Source organism: Eleutherodactylus coqui, chromosome 2 (genome assembly GCF_035609145.1).
Source record: "Eleutherodactylus coqui strain aEleCoq1 chromosome 2, aEleCoq1.hap1, whole genome shotgun sequence".
Taxonomy (NCBI): domain Eukaryota; kingdom Metazoa; phylum Chordata; class Amphibia; order Anura; family Eleutherodactylidae; genus Eleutherodactylus; species Eleutherodactylus coqui.
Window position 1 is genome coordinate 67,006,760 of NC_089838.1, and position 17,113 is coordinate 67,023,872.

The window sequence follows — 17,113 nt, forward strand, 5'->3', positions numbered from 1 at the left end:
ACACAAGCTATTTTAAAACACCTTAGTTGCTGGCACTCACCATCCTACCGTATGCTGTACAGATCCATTCTAGACTCATTAGAACTACAACACCTTTCCATTTTCTTTTTGAGTGTTAAGATTATTTTACATATGTAAAAAGGCTGTTCCTGGTGTACACGCAAGTGCATTGAAGTGAGATGTTAAAGCAATTGGTCATTTTTAAACTGGCTCAGACTCACCCATACATTGCATGGTTTGATTGATGCTTTTGAAGACATTTTAACTGAAAATGTAATAGTTGTGAATGGAATGAAAAACATAGTCTTGGAATTGAACACTTGTGCTATTACCCTGATTTAATGAAGATCATGAAGGATCTAATATTCGATTCCTCCATACTTGTCCCTCCAACCTTTTGGGTAACTTAAAGTCTAGAACATACCGATGAAATTAAGTCAGTTTTTCTCATTTTGTTTTTTGGCATGAGGAAACAATTCCATATTTAGGAGTAAATTAAAGCACATGGGTTCCAGTGCAATATTGTACTAGGGTCCTTACACGCCATGTAGCATTTATGTTAGTGGTGTCTCCTAATTTGATAGTTGGGCTTTTGGGCTCCCCCAGACACCATGGCCTGGGTATGACTCCTGCCTCTCAACCCCTATGATTACACTCTTGCTCACACAGGGATAAGTGATATTTATGGAATAATGTTGCTCCTGTTAATACATGCAGTAAAATTAGTGAACTTCAAAGGTAGATGCAATAGTTACTCCTCCGATGAAGTCTTTATTCATTAATGCCCATATGCACATGTATTCCATTACTTAACAGAGATCAAGTTAAGCTTTCATTTCACTAACCTTTTGAATAATGCAAGGGAGTCAAGAATGCATTAAATCACACCCATGTGCTTAGGCCTTTATAAGTAATGAAACATAAGGAAATGGGAAATTTACCTTTACAATCATTGCAGCACAGTTGCCAGAACAGTATACAATATTAATGCAGCAAAAACATCTTATAGAAGTAGTTGTATAGATTTTTTCCTGTGAGAAGGAAAGCTATCTTCAAATAATAAACAGTATTCAAGCAACTTTTATCTGTTTTTAAAGGAAAGGCAACATAGAGTAGACATTTGTGAAAAACTATTTTGCTTCAGATATATTTTTCAGGTCAACAAGTGTTTAATGTTGCTGTTTCTTACCAGCTTTTAATACAAAAACAGCTGTCTCTTATAAGCCTAAAATCCATTCATGTCAATAGGATGTGTTTTACAAAAACTAAAGGTCTGGAGGACAAAAACAATGGAGAAAGCATCAATGGAACAACATGAAAAAAGGCCGGTTAGCACCAATATTGCGATGAAGGACTCTTGTGGCTATTGGTGATTCCATTTTTTTTTTGTTTCACTTTCAACATTTAACTATTGCTTGGTCAAAAACTGATGTTTTTGTCCTTTAATAGAAGATTGACTCCTTTTCCTTCATTAAGTTCAATGTCAGCCTTCTCTCCAGAAATACATCTACGCCTACAAAATTGCACATTCTTTCGTTGTAGAGGATATTTTACTTTCATTATTAATTTATTTTTGTTTTCTAAACTCATAAACTTGAAAAAAAAATGTTGTGCCTCTCATTGATCTTCTTTTCAATACCAGTGACCAAAATCTACCATACAGCTAATTTTTTATCTTGTTTATACTCTGTCCTATTAAACCATTTTATATCAATAATACATACCAAAAATCACTGGATGACACTAATCGATTTGTTTAGGGACGTTTTATTGTTTGTATGCTATAGTGATGAGAATTATGATAATGACCAGAAGGATAATTATTGTTAATAGGATTATTTATTAGTTTCTTATATTTCAATGAAGACCGCTGTGAATGTTCCAAAAGCCATATATCATGGTAGGCCACTAAAAAAGGTAATGATTGAGTTTTCAACTGCCAAGTATAGCTTTTAGTAATTAAAGTTAGGATTCTCTGTGCTTGAAGACAATCAGATAGGGTAGGAATGACCCACCAGAGTACCATTGAATATTCCTAAAGAGCCCAGGTTCTGATATAATAATAGGCCCAAAGATCCAGCAGAAGACTACATTTGCTGATGTTAAGCCAATCGCTTGCCACCAGGGTCTATTATTTATGGACTGAATCACAAATGTCCTATTTGATCTCACTGATAATATGTTGTATGTCTGGAATTTTAACATAAAGATATATAATACAATTAAATGACCATGCACAAAGCAAAGTTGTGTGCCCAAAGCTACATAAACAGGAATATACTCATTTTCTGTATGGCTGGAGTCTGGGTCCTAAGAATTATTTCCTCTGGTGGGCCCAATAAATCAGATGCTACCCTCAATGGTGCTGAATATTCAAAAATTTATTTTGGTGAATTATTTTAAAAATGGAATTGGAAGAGGAAAATCAGTAACCAGCTCTGGCTGTTAATGAAGAGCATAACCCTTTAAGAAAATCAATAAAGGAAAATGTTTGGTGCAAATTCAGTGTATGTACAAAGAGTATATCCTGAAGTATATGCTGAACATATAGGTTATAATGGATCCAACTACCCAACTATGTTTTGCAATGCAGGGGATATCACAAAAAGTGTGTGAGAATCAGTGAGTAACATATGTAGCTATATTGCATAACTTTGATCTACATGTAAGAAGATTTTTCCGGCATATATGCCAAACAAATAGAAAACAAGGTGTAAAATAAAGCCCAAAACTGCTGCTAATTTAAATGTTATATATGGCTATTTTTTTTTACTTTATTTAAATTTATGTCATTTTAATTTTAAGATTGACTTTGGAATTGGTATCAGAAGTTAAAGCTTTTCAGTTAAAGTATTTTATTCTGTGGTATGCAGTAAAGTTTTTATTATGTCACAACTTATCCTAAATGAAAACGCAACTGGAAGAAAAAATAAGATAAACAGTTATAATGAATTTGTGTAGTATAACCTTATCAAAAAGATTTCCTACATAGTCAAATTATCTTTCACAGAAGTACTTAGTTCATGCTGTACATATGAAAATTGTAGCCTTTGGTCATGGTATTCTAAAGATGATTCAAAGTTAAACAGCTTATTGTCAACTTCTTTATTAAACGTGAAATATTGACTTGTATTGTAATGTGCTTGAGAATCATACTGGACTGCATGTATTTACTGTACACTAGAATGTGAACTTAGAATTACCGTAGGAAAAAAAAAGACAGAATGTAAACTCATGAATAGAATGTACATGTTGTAGTTAATCTGTTTCCTTAACCAAGTGCCACATTTATCAGCTTTGCCTGCTATATTAAGATAAGGGGCTGTATCAGCTTCTTACATATTGCATGCTCGAATTATTGCAGAGCTATGTGCATAGGGTACATTTTGTAGCAAGTTTATTATTAGAGAACATCATAACTCAGAATCACCTTTAAAACATGCATCTAGATTCAATGCAAACTCTTCCACCAACACTTAGTTACATTAAAGAACATGGCAAAAGAAATTCTAAGGCATGCTATATTTTTCTGCTGCTTAAAAAACATTTTTGTATATTTTGTGTTAAGTGAAATCTATTGTTAATGTTCTTAAAGTAAGATTATTTATTTAGTTTATTAGACTATGTATTTATTTAAAAAAAAAAGAAAAAGTAACTTTATTATTATTATTATTTCATTACTTTATGCTCCCGATCTGCTTTTCGAGAATTATTATTTTTTTAATAGGCAAAATTGGATAGGTATGTTTACGATAGAGTATAATGTATGCTACCTAAGTTTCTATCATACCTATCTAATATATAATAGCAAGCATTAACTTGCCATTTAGCATATTAAATAAACAGTCCAGCAAACTTTAAAGGGGTTGTCCCGCGCCGAAACGGTTTTTTTTTTTTTTTTAAACCCCCCCCCCCCCCGTTCGGCGCGAGACAACCCCGATGCAGGGGTTAAAAAAACCACCCGCACAGCGCTTACCTGAATCCCGGCGGTCCGGCGTCTTCATACTCACCTGCTGAAGATGGCCGCCGGGATCCTCTGTCTTCATGGACCGCAGGGCTTCTGTGCGGTCCATTGCCGATTCCAGCCTCCTGATTGGCTGGAATCGGCACGTGACGGGGCGGAGCTACACGGAGCCCCATAGAGAAGAGGAGAAGACCCGGACTGCGCAAGCGCGGCTAATTTGGCCATCGGAGGGCGAAAATTAGTCGGCACCATGGAGACGAGGACGCCAGCAACGGAGCAGGTAAGTATAAAACTTTTTATAACTTCTGTATGGCTCATAATTAATGCACAATGTACATTACAAAGTGCATTATTATGGCCATGCAGAAGTGTATAGACCCACTTGCTGCCTCGGGACAACCCCTTTAACTTTACGTTTTTAATGGTCTTTCTTCTGTCAGTGTGTCAATTTAAAGTCTTCTGAAATGGTACCTGTTTATTTAACGTGTTGAAAGGCTTGTCCAGATGCAAACTATTGGCATATCCTCAGGTCATCAATAGCTAATCGGTGGGGGAATGCTGCCGGCGACCTTGCTAATTAGCTGTTCTGGTGACTTGTGCACTAAGCTTATTTCTGCAGGAATCAGACAGATCCACTTCCACTACAATGGCCCTGCTTAGTATTACAGGCCAATGACTGGTATCTTGGCCTGCAGTACCAAGTTAGGCCACTGAAGTCAAAATGGAGTTGTCTGCTTCCTGCAGAAATTAGCTCAGTGCACCAGCCCAGAGGAAAGCGAATCATCAGGGTCCCTGCAAACAGACCCCCACTGATCTACTATTAATGAACTATCCTAAACATTTGTGATTAATAGTTTACAACTGGACAACCCCTTTAACACATTAAATACATAGTTACAGTTTCAGCAAACTTTAACTAGACTTTTTCAATTATCTTTTATGTGTCAATTTAAAGTTTGCTGAGACTATTAATTTGACGTATTAAGTGGCAGGTTAATGTTTGCTATATATCTTAAGTTAATTTATTTTGATTTATAGCGTTGACATAGATAAATATGTGTAATATGTATGTTTAATTGGATTCCATTAAACATAATTGAAATTGAATTGTCTTCTACACATAACATGCCAATCTTAAAGAAAATGCATTTACTATAACCTAAAAACATCCTAAAACATTTCTAATTTATATCAAATACAGATTTTTTTTCAGTGATTAACTTTTAAGTTCATTATCCCAGTCACAAAATGATGGCTTCCATAAACATTATCTGGGGCTGAAGATGATAACTCACCATCCAAATAAGATGAAGACCGCATAGCCTTGTGCAAAGAATTTAAAGGGCTCCAATGAGTCCTCATAGCGTTTTTTGTGCTACTGTGTGGTGCTTCATACAGCACCATATTGCCAAGAAAGTGCCCTGCGGAGCATGCCACAAGTTATCGCTTAAACATTATATGGAGCTGTAATCCACTCTTGTGCACGAACCCTAGTCCTGAAAGTATTACAAGTAAGCCTAGCTTAGCAATGCATAGAACTATAGCAGGCCTTAAAATGCTTCTGTATATGTCTGTCTTTGATTAATTTAGTCTGTAGTGTCCATCTAAAAAAATCAAAGACTAGGATTTCCATTGCAAACATAGATAGTTTTGTTTAGGCCACTATGTGCTTTAAACTAAAAACTGGATCAATCAAAACCTAGACATACAGACACAGCCATATTACAAAGGAAACATGTCACATGTATTGTTTCCCAAACCATTCAGGCAAAATAACTCATATTGAAAAAATGCTTTGTTGATACAATTGCTAACACAAATGTCGTGCAATCGGACAATCCAGCAAATAAGGTGTTTTTATTTATTACAAGGTCAGATGCGAAACTTAAAATACCCTATGGTGTTGTTAGCAGGTTTGCAACATGTTGCAGGACAATGTGCTGATGACCTTTCCAAAAGTAGAGTTTAACTATTGACTTATTTTATGGTACAGCTTTAAAGAAACCTTTGAGATGTGTCTGTAAATACTTATTGTAAATGACTGCTAGCAAGTATGACAGTATGCATTTCCTGACTGAAAATTCCTATCATCCCGTGTCTGTGTTTCATGAAGAATGTGCTGTTTATATTTAATACAAATGCAGGGTACTACTGGTTAAATTATTTTACAATGTCTATAGTTATATCCTTTCACCTTCTTAACTATATATATAGATATAAATGTATGTAAAGAGGTTATAAAATGCTAGAACATTTTTTACATTAAAGATATATATATATAACATGTATTTAATTTATGAATAAAAGCACAAACTACATAGCAACAAATAGCTCATTACATAATACACTAACCCCATAGAACAATCATAATTGATTTGTATACAGCCTTTAGAAGGGCATCAAATTCAGTGTCACATCTCAATTACTAGTGCAGTACTTGAAATGTAGTTAGGTTAATAATATACATATCCAAGTGTGTATATATGTTAAAATGGTGGCTGATCACAGGAATAAGCTAATAAACAATAATTTTATATGGCTAAAAATACAGGAACATTTTTGGTTTGTGATATAAGGATTAAAAAGAAATATATTAATCATGCCTTGTAAATTGGACATTCTACATCATGTTAATTAAAAATACGAGATACTGTACTTTAGGATTATAGGAATCTCATTGCATTGTTCATTAGAATAGTCTATTCACTGCTTGTTTGTTTCCTATTTTTATAACAATGCTGATAACCAGTGAAAAAAAACAATACATAAAACTTCTTAAACTACCAAGAAAAGCAAAAATATGAAGATTTTTAGAAACTAGGTAAAAGCGTTCTATATATGAAGATACACTGTAATTGTAGTGATGCATTACATTTTGCTATATGTATATAGGTCATACAATGTGGGCATCCATTTATGCTGACCATTTGTAAATATTATCAGAGATTTCTTAAAACATTTTTAACTTCTTATTTGTACCTACTGGCAAGGCAAACTATACTGTAGTACAGTTAAAGTGTTCTAGCTTAATTGTAAATAATGAAAAGCGCTTTCATTTATTGGACAATGGTTTTGTGTTTCCACTTTTTGTCTGGTTTGCAAAAAAAATGCTTTAGTTTAGTACTTTGCTTATTTTTATCCCATTTTTTTTCAAATTGGACCTAAGCCTTTGTTAGAAACCCACTACCATAGTGGAATGTAAGCTGATCTAGAAAATAACAGTTCTGTCTGTATGTGTGTCAGTGGGTATAAACAGATAAAACTATGAGCCTAAAAGATTTTCATTGAAACATGCTAAATATTATATTTTCTATAATGTATTTTTTACCACACGTCTTATTTTCCATAAAATAAAATCACAAGAAGACAAAACATTTCAAAATATATGCCTTGGGTATGAATCTGCCAAGAAAATAAGTATCACTTTTATACTACTACAACTCTAAACCTAGAATAGTTACTTTAGGACCCAAATGCTAGGCCATTTCATCTAAAATTGTTTGTTAATCCATCTATTATTCAATATAGATTTTGTGATTTACAAGTTTTTTAAAAAAAATTATTTTGTCATCAGTGTACTGTTTACTAATAAAATTACAAAATTTAAAGAAAACACATTAAATTGTATCACAGAACAATGAATTTTAATATGTTTAAATCGCACACATAATCATATTATTCTGAAAATCTAATTAACTAAACTGTGTCCTATTTACTATAAAACAAAATGTTTTTGTTTAGCCCGGATGAATTAAGAATAAATAAATTCAATCAATTGTAATATATATTAATATAGAATATATATATAATCACAAAATACTATAGCTAGTATGTGTAGTTTCTAGAGATGAGCGAGCATACTCGCTAAGGGCAATTACTCGATCGAGCATTGACCTTAGCGAGTACCTGCTTGCACGGAAGAAAAGATTCGGCGGCAGGCGGAGAGCGGGGAGGAACAAAGGGAAGATCTCTCTCTCTCTCTCTCCCCCCCGCTACCCCCTGCTCACTGCCACAACTCACCCGCGCTGGCAGATGAACCTTTTCTTCCGAGCGGGGAGATACTCGCTAAGGACAATGCTCGATCAATTGTCCTTAGCGAGTATGCTCGCTCATCTCTAGTAGTTTCAATACAGTACACAGACATCCACTTTATTGCACACTGCACACACTGATGGATTAACATTAACATGGTTATCACAAACACCGCAGCATTCTGTGATATGCTATGGAATATTCCCACTTTGATGGGGAGTTGCAAGCACATTTAAGTCAATTACAAATCATAATCCACATGTTAGACATACATCGAATATTGAACAGTGTGTTGCATAATACTCAGTGTGTAACAGCACCCTTAAAAAAAGTAGACTACTTATGTCTGCATTGTTGTTGTTTTTTTTCTCATGGTATCAAGAATATTTATGTGTTACTTTTGACCCTCTAACAGATTGAACCAATTTCAGGGAATATTGTTTGTAAATAACAATACATTAAATAAACAAAATAATGAGATTTCGAACCAAAAATCTTTTTTTTTTTCATTTCAGTAATCTTAACAATGTTTTATAATTTATGAAAATCATGTAAAATTAGCAGAAATTGTATTTATCCTGTACATTTAGTTGTAAACATGATGGAAACTTTTAAGCTCATAATTTTTTATACTGACTTTTATGTTGTATTTGCATGAATGTTTATGGTGATATTGCTCATTAATTGGCTTACATTTTGCTGCTTCAAAATTTCCATGTAATGAAACAATTTTGTGGATGTAAATTATTTCCAAATTTGATGGTTTTTTTGCTTTCATATAGTATGCATGTTTTTAACTATTAGAAATTTCAGTAAAAAGAAAAGTATATGAAGAATAACATTATATCTGTCCCTTAGATGACTTGCTTCCTGCATTTATCAAATGTTTTCCCCTTTGGTATGTTTTATTTGGCAGTTTTTTCTGAGCTCAACATAAAATTGAGTAGAAACTAACTATTTTCATATCTCCCAAACACAGCATACATAGAAAACAGGAGATCCATCCAATATCTCTCTGTTAAATACAATAAGAAGCAACAGCAACGTGGAGGGCATTATACACCAGTACTATAAGCAGTGCAGCTGTAAAAACAGCACTGGAGTGAGGCACTAAACACTTAGCAGCATTTCTATGTTCTGCTCTCTCTGAAGCTCTTCTACCTCCACCTCCTCTCCCTAAACTTCCCATAGATTCTGTGGGCTGGTCTCTCAAAACTAATTTAAGCTGTGAACTGAGAGTAAATGATCAGTACAGGGTGGAGGGGTAGAAGGAGAAGTGGCTTATAGGTACAGGAAGAAGCATTTGTCTTTAATGGGGTATATTACAAAGTTTCTTATATTCACTTGCACTACTGATTTATGCAATGTTTGTTGAAAATACAGTGCCTATTTAATTTATATTCTCTACTAAAAAACTAAGGCTAACTATTATAAAATTTGTCACTTGCTGAAGTATAATTCCTCAGTATAGGAAAAAAACTCTTCTCATGGCAATTACATACTGAATTCCAGCATATGATAGGGCCCCATAATGCTGTCTTTGGCCATTCAATATGTGCCAAGGCAAAACTTGCCATGTATCCCTAGTTTAAGAAACTTTTGTAAAGTTTTTCTTCTTAAAAATCCAATTGAGTAGTGTTTGTTAAATGAATTTTATTACAGAACATCATGACAAATTGATAGTAATGCAAATAGAGTTGGACCTTCAATGAGGAACTCATTACAGATACTTTGTACAGAGTGGTCCAAAGATATGGAGAAACCTGAATGGAAAATAGTGTTTGGGAATGACATTCTGTGTGTGGCAGGTTGCTAAGTCGAAGAGGAAAATCTGCGAAAGGTGGTGTCCAATGTGGTGGCCATTTTAAAAGCTGCCATTTTGGGAACAAGTCAAAAGTTTCACATAGGATGGGGTGACATATTTATCTTAGAGAGAATGTGTTAAGGAAACCAGAGCTGTGCTCATGTCATATACTATTTTTCATTGAAAAAACACAATGACAATCCACTACAGGATATACTCAATGTGGTCCCCATTGTTTCAAATCATCAAGGCTATCCTTTTCTCCTATTCACGATGTACTGAAAGCAACACTTCAGAAGAAGTGCTTGCACAAGCATCAAGCATCCACTGTTGCATGTGTGCCATACTCCTGGATTTTCACGATGTAAACCCTGGACTTGACATCACCCTACAAGTGGAAGTCCAAAGGGGTGAGACCTAGTGAACGTGGGGGCCACTACATTGCACCATGATACCCAATCCACTTCCCCTGAATCTGCTGCTCCAAAAGCTTGCAAACATAACATCCATAATGTGTGTGTGTGTGTGTGTGTGTGTGAACTATCCTGTTGGAGAACAATAGGAATGTGCCATCGTTGTTGTACAGTAATGGGAACACCTCATCACATAACATAGCAGCAGTATGATTACTGTTGATGAAGAATAGGACAACTAGCTTTGTACTCCATACCATGACTTTTTGTACACCAACAATCTTGGAGAGATCTGTCCAGTTCAGGTTTGTGTTGGACCAGTAGCAAATGTTTTGTTTGTTCACCTCCCCCTTTACATAGACGTTTGCTTCATCACTAAACAATACCTTCTCTATAAAATTTGGGGCCCTTTGCAATTGCTATGACACCCATTCCGCAAATTTTGCAAATTCCGCCCTATGGTGGTTTGACTTCCCATTCTAATACGAAAGATGCCATAAGCTGTGAAGTGGGCTTTTGCAGAAGGATGCCAATACGGCTATTGTTGCTTCGTCTGTGGCAGTTTTGTTATGTCCACCTTTTGAAACGTCTGACACAGGACCCATTAGTCTATATTTACCTAGCAATTTCACAAATGTGCCATGCGACATGGATGGTTTGTTAGAGTGCCAACCTTTGAAATCTTTTGCAATGAACTGAGTACTGCGCTACCTGGAGATGAGCACAATCTCTTTACGTGTTAATCTTGCAGCCATATCTGTGCCTATGACCAAGAGAAAATTGATAATTTTGGCAGAAATAAAGGTGCATCACTTTAAAGAACAGATTTGGATTTTTCATTAAATTCTCTATCAGATATATATATGTCACATGCTCCCATTTGAAAATATACTGACTTGATTCCAAGATGGTGACTTTCAAAATGGCTATTGTGTTGGACACCACCTCTCACAGATTTGCCCCTTTCACCATAGCAACATGCCACACACGATGGTGTTCCCAACCACAATTTTCCACTTATTCAGGTGTCTTCATACTTTTGGACCACCCTGTATTAATAAAGACTTTTCTTTTAACATAATCATTTAATTTTACCAAAATATAATTATCTTCCGTGTGTTCTGAATGTACACTATTGAACTATGCAAGGTTACAGCTAGAATGGTTGTCAATTTTATGAATAGTTGATTGGTATGCAGACCTTCCAAATCATGTGCATAAAGTGCAACTTGAATTTCATGCCCCTTTTCTAACACCTAGTAAAATTTTGTAAGGGATGTAAAAGTTGACCACGTATGCAATTAATGTAAAGCAACAGTTTTAATAACACTGTTTCAGTATAGCTTGGTTGTGGATTCCATCAAAGTTTGCTCTATAATTCTAAAATAAAGAAGACTAAGATAACCATGTCGATGAGACCTAACTTTATGTAGGCATCATAGCACAAAGGCTATATAAATGTTCCAAAGTATTCTTAGTGCCATTCTTTTATTTGAGAATTTTTGATTTTTTTTCCTGAATATATGTAAATTTCTCTCTTTATATAATGAAAAGCAATAGTGTATTTAAAATGTGTTAATAATGAGGGCTTCCATATTTTATGCAGTCTCACCTTTATTGGCAAATAAAGAGTTCTGTCAAAAATGGAAAAGGAAAAAAAATATATCTAAAAATGCTAATGATTCACTATATTGAGCCATTTCACAATATGTTTAGAGAATAATTTATATTGCTTAACAGTTATAGTATGATTTTAAATTTTCATGATTTAAATTTTCTACTCATTCCCAGAACTTTAAATTCGTCTTAGTGTTTCATACAATAATTCATTAATTTTAAGTTATTTATTTATAAGAAGTGTAAAAAGACAAACAAGTGGTTTCCTGTCATGGGAAGATGAAATAGCACTTCTGCCCATGTTAACAAAAAAATTACAAATCTAATTTTTGATATTTTGGAAATCGTTTACATCCGCAGAGCTGTTCTGTACGGCATCATTCTTTGCCTTTATAGGTTATATTTTCACCTTTCTTATATGCACTTAACCCTGTTTTTCTTTTTTTAGTCAATGGTTTGTTAAGACAAAAAGCTAACAGAAACTAGATTCCAATTTAGTCTTCATAAAAGAGACTGCCAGCCTCATAAAGAATGGGGTAGTAAACAAATGATTGTAAATGAGTAGCGCATAAAAGATATTTTCTTGAATTTATTGCAGACAGTTGCAGCATGTAAATATATAACAATGTTGGCTAGTGTGTAATTCTTGAATTCAAAGATACAAATAAAGAACTAAATTAAAAGAAGCATTGTGATGTAATTCATTGGATTATATAAAAGAAACCTTCAGAGGAAATACAACTTTAGATCATGGCGCCATCAACTGCTTGTCTATCAAACCCTGGACTTCTTTTATGTATACAGTAAGAGCAATTTGAAGAGCATTAACACTTTCTGTAGAATACATTCTCCCTAATATACACCGTGTGTGGATTACAGAATCCACTTGCATTACATACTAATGAGGATATTTTGGAGCTATCTCTTGTATCCCTTGCTTTATAAAAATACCATGATCTACATTAATTTTTTCTGATGCATTTTTAAATACAAATATTAAGAATTTTCCTTTTTTTCACGAAGACATTAAAATATGCAGAATATTAACATTACAAATTCCTAGACAGCATGCAATGGATTAGTGTTATGTTAGACAAAATACCTTAAGATCCACATCCCTTGGTGCTGTCTATCCAAGGAGCTCTGCAAATTAACTGGGAATTGAATTCACTGAACATCAGCAAAGCCAAAGGTAAAACGAGGCGATAAATTCAAGCACCCTCTCCCTCAAGTTCTCTCTGTTGTACCATGTGGTGCACTTTTCAAGGGGGAAGCGAAATGAATAGAGATGAGCGAACGTACTCGTCCAAGCTTGATGCTCGTTCGAGTATTAGCGTGTTCGAGATGCTCGTTACTAGAGGCGAGCACCACGCGATGTTCGAGTTACTTTCACTTTCATCTCTGAGACGTTAGCGCGCTTTTCTGGCCAATAGAAAGACAGGGAAGGCATTACAACTTCCCCCTGCGATGTTCAAGCCCTATACCACCCCCCTGCAGTGAGTGGCTGGTGAGATCAGGTGTCACCCGAGTAAATAAATCGGTCCCTCCCGCGGCTCGCCACAGATGCATTCTGACATAGCTCAGGGAAAGTGCTGCTGATGCTGGAGCTGCTATAGGGAGAGTGTTAGGAGTGATTTTAGGCTTCAAGAACCCCAACGGTCCTTCTTAGGGCCACATCTGACCGTGTGCAGTAGTGTGGAGGCTGCTTTTTGCAGTGTTGAACCTTTTTTCTTTTTTTTTGTATATCGGCGGTGCAGAGCATTGCGTCCTCAGTCTGCAGTAATTTTACATAGTATAGGGCCAGTAGTGCTGAGGCAGGGACAGTGAAAAACGTGAAAGACATATACTGTCTATATAGGCAGTGGGCTTTTCCAAAAAAAATTGGGAAAAAAAAATCTATTTGGGCTGCCTGTGACCGTCCTGACTGTACTGCGTCTCTGCTGGAGGTAGTAGTCCTAATTAATACGCAGCCAGCTAAGTGTTACAGCAGGCTTGCACAAAATTATTTCCTGGCTCTGCGTTGCCCGTTACATCATTGCTGTCATCCTGTCCAGAGGGAAACAGTCTGCATTGCAGTAATTTTACATAGTATAGGGCCAGTAGTGCTGAAGCAGGGACAGTGAAAAACGTGAAAGACATATACTGTCTATATATGTAGTGGGCTTTTCCAAAAAAAATTGGGACAAAAAAATATATTTGGGCTGCCTGTGACCGTCCTGACTGTACTGCGTCTCTGCTGGGGGTAGTAGTCCTAATTAATATGCAGCCAGCTAAGTGTTACAGCAGGCTTGCGCAAAATTCTTTCCTGGCTCTGCTGTGCGTTCCGTAAGCGAAGTCCGCCTCCAACCACAGGCCAATAAGCGGCACATTTAATTACAGCATTCTGTTTCTGCACTACTGGTAATACACCATGCTGAGGGGTAGGGGTAGGCCTAGAGGACGTGGCGCGGGTGAGGACGCGGAGGCCCAAGTCAGGTTGTGGGCACAGGCCGAGCTCCTGATCCAGGTGTATCACAGCCGACTGCTGCGGGATTAGCAGAAAGGCACGTTTCTGGCGTACCCACATTCATCTCACAATTAATGGGTCCACGCGGTAGACCTTTATTAGAAAATGAGCAGCGTGAGCAGGTCCTGTCGTGGATGGCAGAAAGTGCATCCAGCAATCTATCGACCACCCAGAGTACTGCACCGTCCACTGCTGCAACTCTAAATCCCCTGGCTGCTGCTCCTCCTTCCTCCCAGCCTCCTCACTCCATTACAATGACACATTCTGAGGAGCAGGCAGAATCCCAGGAACTGTTCTCGGGCCCCTGCCCAGAATGGGCAGCAATGGTTCCTCTCCCACCGGAGGAGTTTGTCGTGACCGATGCCCAACCTGTGGAAGGTTCCCGGGGTCCGGGGGATGAGGCTGGGGACTTCCGGCAACTGTCTCAAGAGCTTTCAGTGGGTGAGGAGGACGATGACGATGAGACACAGTTGTCTATCACTCAGGTAGTAGTAATTGGAGTAAGTCCGAGGGAGGAGCGCACAGAGGACTCGGAGGAAGAGCAGCAGAACGATGAGGTGACTGACCCCACCTAGTTTGCTAAGCCTAGTGAGGACAGGTCTTCAGAGGGGGAGACAAGTGCAGCAGCAGGGCAGGTTGGAAGAGCCAGTGCGGTGGCGAGGGGTAGAGGCAGGGCCAGACCGAATAATCCACCAACTGTTTCCCAAAGCGCCCCCTCGCGCCATGCCACCCTGCAGAGGCCGAGGTGCTCAAAGGTCTGGCAGTTTTTCACTGAGAGTGCAGACGACCGACGAACAGCGGTGTGCAACCTTTGTCGTGCCAAGATCAGCCGGGGAGCCACCACCACCAGCCTCACCACCACCAGCATGCACAAACATCTGATGGCCAAGCACCCCACAAGGTGGGACGAAGGCCGTTCACCACCTCCGGTTTGCACCACTGCCTCTCCCCCTGTGCCCCAACCTGCCACTGAGATCCAACCCCCCTTTCAGAACACAGGCACTACCGTCTCCTGCCCTGCGCCCACACCCTCACCTCCGCTGTCCTCGGCCCCATCCACCAATGTCTCTCAGCGCACCGTCCAGCCGTCGCTAGCGCAAGTGTTGGAGCGCAAGCGCAAGTACGCCGCCACGCACCCGCACGCTCGAGCGTTAAACGTGCACATAGCCAAATTGATCAGCCTGGAGATGCTGCCGTATAGGCTTGTGGAAACGGAGGCTTCCAAAAGCATGATGGCAGCGGCGGCCCCGCGCTACTCGGTTCCCAGTCGCCACTACTTTTCCCGATGTGCCAACCCAGCCCTGCACGACCACGTCTCCCGCAACATTGTACGCGCCCTCACCAACGCGGTTATTGGCAAGGTCCACTTAACAACGGACACGTGGACAAGCACAGGCGGGCAGTGCCACTATATCTCCCTGACGGCACATTGGGTGAATTTAGTGGAGGCAGGGACAGTGTCAGAGCCTGGGACCTCTAACGTCCTACCCACCCCCAGAATTGCGGGCCCCAGCTCGGTGGTGGTATCTGTGGCGGTGTATGCTTCCTCCACTAAACCACCCTCCTCCTCCTACGCAACCTCTGTCTCACAATCAAGATGTGTCAGCAGCAGCACGTCGCCAGCAGTCGGTGTCGCGCGGCGTGGCAGCACAGCGGTGGGCAAGCGTCAGCAGGCCGTGCTTAAACTACTCCGCTTAGGAGAGAAGAGGCACACTGCCCACGAACTGCTGCAGGGTCTGACAGAGCAGACCGACCGCTGGCTTTTGCCGCTTAGCCTCCAACCGGGCATGGTCGTGTGTCACAACGGCCGTAACCTGGTGGCGGCTCTGCAGCTCGGCAGCCTCACGCACGTGCCATGCCTGGCCCACATCTTTAATTTGGTGGTTCAGCGCTTTCTGAAAAGCTACCCACGTTTGTCAGACCTGCTCGGAAAGGTGCGCTGGCTCTGCGCACATTTCCGCAAGTTCCACACGGACACTGCCACCCTGCGCACCCTGTAACATCAGTTTAATCTGCCAGTGCACCGACTGCTGTGCGACGTGCCCACACGGTGGAACTCTACGCTCCACATGTTGGCCAGGCTCTATGAGCAGCGTAGAACTATAGTGGAATACCAACTCCAACATGGGCGGCGCAGTGGGAATCAGCCTCTTCAATTCTTTACAGAAGAGTGGGCCTGGTTGGCAGACATCTGCCAGGTCCTTGGAAAGTTTGAGGAGTCTACCCCGATGGTGAGCGGCGATGCTGCAATCATTAGCGTCACCATTCCTCTGCTATGCCTCTTGAGAAGTTCCCTGCAAAGCATAAAGGCAGACGTTTTGCGCTCGGAAACGGAGGCGGGGGAAGACAGTATGTCGCTGGATAGTCAGAGCACCCTCCTATCAATATCTCAGCGTGTTGAGGAGGAGGAGGAGGAGGTGGAGGAGCATGAGTCGGAGGGGGAAGAGACAGCTTGGCCCACTGCTGAGGGTACCCATGCTGCTTGCCTGCCATCCTTTCAGCGTGTATGGCCTGAGGAGGAGGAGGATCCTGAAAGTGATCTTCCTAGTGAGGACAGCCATGTGTTGCGTACAGGTACCCTGGCACACATGGCTGACTTCATGTTAGGATGCCTTTCTCGTGACCCTCGCGTTACACGTATTCTGGCCACTACGGATTACTGGGTGTACACACTGCTCGACCCACAGTATAAGGAGAACCTTTCCACTCTCATACCCGAAGAGGAAAGGGGTTCGAGAGTGATGCTATACCACAGAACCCTGGCGGACAAGCTGATG